The following is a 5,651-nucleotide window of genomic DNA, read 5'->3' on the forward strand; positions in this document are numbered from 1 at the left end:
TACAGTGAACAATATCGAAATTAAGCCAAATGTTATTCAGATGGTGCAGCAAAGTATACAGTTTGGGGGCTTGCCAATGTAGATCCTAATACCCACATCGTGAATTTCATGGAGATTTATGATACCTTCTAAACAAATGGGACTACCGATGATGCCATTCGGCTTAGGTTATTCCCATTTTCCTTGAGGGATAGAGCAAAGAGATGGCTATAGTCCCTACCAGCTAACACCATCACCACCTAGAGTTCTTTGGTTGAAAAATTTCTTTATAAGTACTTTCCTCCTACTAAGACTGCAAAGATGCGTAATGATATTTCTTCTTTTGTGCAATTTGATGATGAGAGCATGTATGATGCTTGGGAGAGGTAGAAGGACTTGCTAAGATGTTGCCCATACCACAGTTTGCCATTATGGGTACAGGTGCAGACTTTTTACAGTAGCTTGAACTCAGCCACGAGACAAATGGTAGATGTAGCTGCAGGTGGGGCCATCAATAGTAAGACGCCGGAACAAGCCTAGAACTTAATCGAGGAGATGGCCATGAACATATATCGGTGGCAGTCTTCTAGGAGTAGGCCAGGACGGCAAGGAGTGGTGAACCAGGTAGATTCTACATCAGCCTTGGCAGCTCAGTTGGAGCTTTTGTCCAAGAAGATCAACCAGCTCCAAATGCCAGTCCATGCAGCATAGTTTGGCTGTGAGTTTTATGGTGTCCCGCACTATAGTGCAAACTATAATGCGGAAGGTATGTTTGCTTCTTCTTCATCTTCTTCTACTAACCATGAACAGGTTGATTATAAGGGAAATGCGCTCAGGCAGCAGAGCAACCCCTACAACAACACATACAACCAAGGGTGGAGAAACTATCCTAACTTCGGGTGGCGAAATAATAATACCCAGGGTCCACCACGATTTCAGAGGTTGCACCAGTAGCAGCCCCAACAACATACTATTCTTTCTCAACTCCTTAAAAACCAGGAGAAGAAGGCCAATTTAGAGGAGTTGATGATGAAGTTTATGTCCACTTCAGAGAACAGGTTTCACCAGACAGACACAGCTCTTAGAAATCAGCAGGCCTCCATACAAAATTTGGAGAATCAGATAGGTCAGATTTCTAAGATGCTGGCTGAAAGGCAACCAGGGACTCTGCTTAACAATACAGAGTCAAACCCGAGAGAGCATGTGAACGCAATCACATTGCGGTCAGGTAAGTATATTCCTGGTTCTTCTCCTATTTCTAATAATGATGTTGATGTGCAGATAGATTCAAGCAGGGAAGTTGAAGCTACTAAGGCAAAGGAATAAGAGAAGAAAGAGGCAAATGAGATTCCACTGAGGGAATATCAACCAAAATTCCATACCCTGCTAGGTTGAAGCAGGCGCAAGTCGAGCAGCAATTTGATAAATTCCTAGATATATTTAAATAACTGCACATAAACTTACCTTTTATTTAAGCTATTTCGCAAACGCCTAGGTATGCGAAGTTCTTAAAGGACATTCTTAGCAACAAAAGAAAGTTTGAGGACTTGGCATGTGTGACACTAAACGAGGAATGTTCAAAAATTTTTCAGAACAAGTTATCAAAAAAGCGACATGATCTAAGGAGTTTTACTATTCCTTGTGTTATTGGTAACTTAACTGTTAATGATGCTTTAGCTGATGTAGGAGCTAGCATTAATGTAATGCCATACAGCCTGTTTGCGAAGTTGGGGCTGGGAGAGACTAAACTCACTAGGATGAGCATACAGTTAGCTGATAGGTCTGTTAAGTATCCTAGGGGTATTGTAGAACAGTGCTTGTAAAAGTAAATAAATTTATATTTCCTGTTGATTTTGTGATCTTAGACATGGACGGTGAGAGTAGTGTACCTTTGATTCTAGGTAGACCTTTCCTTGCAACATCTAGGGCAATTATAGATGTTTGTGATGGAAAGCTAAAACTCAGGATAGAGGATGAGACTATCACTTTTGACTTGAATAATTCTATGAGACAGTCTTTAGGTCATGATAATATTGTGTGTGCTATTAATGTACTTGATAATGCTATTGAGATATAGTGGTAGAAAATATTAGTTGAAGACTCTATACAAGTTACTTTGTCAATGGGAGATGAGCATGAGCTGTCAAATGAGGAAGTGCTGGAGCAGCTTGAGTTTCTATTAGCAAATGAGCCAAGCAACAATATTTATAAGTTTGTTATGATTAACAAGATAGGTGTGCAGAAGTTGAGGCCATCAGTTGAGGAACCACCAGTTCTCGAGTTGAAAGTGCTCCCACAACATCTCAACTATGCATATCTAGATGAGGAAAACAGGTTGTCTGTCATTCTAGTTGTTGACTTACATCCGAGTTGAGGGAGATGACATTGCCCTCTCTAAAGTAGTACTAAAAAGCGTTTGCTTGGAGGATTGCTGACATTCTAAGGATTAGCCGCACTTATGGACGACATCAATAACCTAGCGATTGGACAGTAGCACAAGTTAAACCCTCACATGTAGGGAGTGGTCAACGAGTCTAGCTAAATGACTCGGGGGAAAAAGAAGCGTTTTTGGGAGCCACTCCAACTTTTATTTTGTGTTTTTGATACTTTGATCTTTAGTGTTGGAACATTTTCTTAGTTTTATTTTTCATATTTCATTTAATTTTTATTTTCAATTTTTGTTCTTTCTGTATTTCCAATTTCAGCTCTTGTAGAGGATGCATCGATTTTCACTCCACCAGCCTCGGTGAGTGATCAGGGTAGTCTCTATTAGATTTTCTTTCATTTTCTGCATTTATTTACTTTATTTTTTTTCATACATGTTATGTACTTGGATTTTATTGCATCAGCTTCTCTTACTTGTACATCCCATGTGGGGTAGCCACTTCTTTTTACACTGAGGACAATGTGTTCTTCAAGTGTAGGGTGGGTAAACTGTATATTCCTTTCTCTTTGTTGTGATTTTCTTTCAGCTGTATCTGAAATTGTTGTCGCTGATTATGTATATTGTTAGGATGATAGGATACTATGTCTTTATGCACTTAAGTATGCTATTTTTTAGTTGATTGACAATTTGATTTATAGAATTTCAGTTACTTTTCTTCGTTGTTCATTGTCCTTGGAAAATAATTAATGGTGTTTAATACATCAATTCTGCTGGGTTAAACTGGTGTTACTTAATTGTTTCTCGAGTTGTCGAATTTTAACTTAGAAGGTTGATTATGTCATATGCATGTGTTTCTTAAGTGATGATTCAATTAATGATGATTGAGAACCAATTGCAACTAATGCCATACTTCAAATGTGAGATTTTGAGCTAGTTGAGCATTCATTATACATAAGTTTTTTATATTTCTTATTTGAGTATGCATTGTACTTGACTTTGCTTCTCGAACTTGCTCTGTAATGTTTGTTGAGGTTACATGAATTTGTGAATATAATCAGATGATTTGGGCAACTTAGGATTCACTACACTAGGCTAAAAGCCTACCCTTTGTGTTTCTATTAGTTAGCCATGGTTGAGCCTTTACCCTTTTCTTCATTTTACATCATTTCACACTTTACATCTTAGCCTCTTCATTTTATCTTTCCTATACCTTCACACTGGAATTTTTATGATTTTCTCTCTTATTTGGAATTAAAATGCCATTTGCTATATTGGTGAATTCACTAAATCTTTTTGATATTTTAGATGCTCCCTTCTGATGGGAATTGCAGATTTCATCAATTAACTCCCCAATAGCAAAAATACTATGATAAGTTGAATTAGAAGAAAACTAGAAATTACCAATTTAATCCACAAATTCAGATCGTTCAAAGATTGAAATAAGAAGATGGATGCTACTTAACCCCTTTACCAACAAGGATAAAGATACTAAGATAGACTTTGAATTTCCTCTTATGCCACAAACAAGAAAGTTTGATAAATAACAAGAAAACAAAGATTTAGATTTTGACACCACAAGCTAGAATAAAGCTTGATAAGTCATAAAGTTCAAGCAAGAAATTAAAAATAAAATTCCTCACAATAAAACTCAAACAAGTTATAATTCATATATCAAATTCAATCATCCTCCAAAAGAAAGAAAAGGACTTGTTTATATAGAGTACAAGTCCATGCACACACTACTAAAATAGACTCACACACATAGGATTACTTTTACTCTTAAATGGCCTTAGTAACCACTATCCACACTAATAGCCATTGCTTGGTATTAAATACCCCATTAACTTGTATATGGTGGCTCTTAATAACCACTACCCACATTGATAGCCATTACTTGGTATTAATTACACATTAACTTGTATGGTGGCTATATGTAACCCTAATTGTTATTAACACAAAAACAAGTTAAAGATTATTCCTTGGGCCTCCATGGATGCCTTATTGGGTTGAAGTTCTTGGGCTTTCCAAATGTCTCTAATTAAACCCAATATGGCTTGTTGAAGCTTCTTGGATTTAGACCTTGTGATTGGGCCTTCTTGTACTATTAATGGATCTTGGATCTTTTTAAGCTTTGAACTTGGATTCACATCATTCCCCCTTTCTTCAAAAGGATTTGTCCACAAATCAGCTCCATCATCTTCATCACCTACATCAAACAAAGACAAGTCACTAACATTGAAAGTAGCACTAACATTGCCATACTCACTTGGAAGTTCTAGCTTGTAGGCATTGTTGTTGATGCATTGAAGCACTCTAAAAGGACCATCTCCTCTTGGCATAAGCTTTGATTTCCTTTGGTTAGGAAATCTTTCCTTCCTCAAGAACCCATATTTGGTTTAGAATCATACCTCTTTCTTTTCAATTGCCTTTCCACTTTTGATGCAACCAAAGATGCATCTAAGTCAACTAGCATGGATCCACTAGCCTATGGAGGACCGATGACACGAGCAAGGAGTAAAAGGTTCAAGCAAGCCTTAAATTCTTACTTGGAGCATGTTTTGAAGATGGCTAATGATGGTGCTTTTAATGAAGATAACAACGCCTTGAAGATAGTGACATTAATTGCTATTAATGAAGCTTAAACTTCTGGTCATGGAACAAGGTCAAGGTCAAAGATCAGGGATCAAAGTCAACAGGCTTTCCTAGGGTTTCTAGAAGCATTGGGCCGCACATTAGGGTTTCTAGAAATATTGGGCCGCACATTAGGGTTTCTAGAAGCATTGGAGGTCTCACTAACCCTAGGGCAGCCACCACTTATGCTTAGAGAAGGAGGCGTACGACATTAGAAGTCTTTTAGGGTTTGATTCTTTATTGCTTATCTCTTAGTCCTTTTTAGGGTTAGAATCATTTCAAAACTCTATAAATAGAGCTATGTATTTCGGGCTAAAGGACATAAGATCAATATACATTTCTGAATGAAGTTTAATTTGAGTTGTTAACTCTTATTCCTTAAGGTGTTCCTTATTGAATTTCTTGAGATTAAATTAACTTGTTTGATTTAGTTTCACATCTACATGTTTGATCAATCAATTAACTTTTTATTAGTTTCTTGAGTTGTTTGAACATTCTTCATCTATTTATAACTAAAGGGCTTAGTAGTTCTATTGCTAAGTTTGTTAGTTCCATAATCAATTGCAAACTTTCAAGTTAGATCTTGGGGCGACAAATTCGAACTTATTGGTAAGGGTGCTTCCTCTTAAATAGGGAGAGCGTTTATCAGTTTGAT

General features: G+C 37.1%; 1 non-coding gene across 1 annotated transcript; it reads right to left on the reverse strand.

The window, feature by feature from the left end:
• Window positions 1-300: 300 nt before the first annotated feature.
• LOC112535391 lies at window positions 301-404 on the reverse strand. Its single transcript, XR_003079542.1, has one exon. It is a non-coding gene; the product is annotated as a small nucleolar RNA R71 (small nucleolar RNA).
• Window positions 405-5,651: the final 5,247 nt, after the last annotated feature.

Source organism: Ricinus communis, chromosome 10 (genome assembly GCF_019578655.1).
Source record: "Ricinus communis isolate WT05 ecotype wild-type chromosome 10, ASM1957865v1, whole genome shotgun sequence".
In the NCBI taxonomy this organism is placed as follows: domain Eukaryota; kingdom Viridiplantae; phylum Streptophyta; class Magnoliopsida; order Malpighiales; family Euphorbiaceae; genus Ricinus; species Ricinus communis.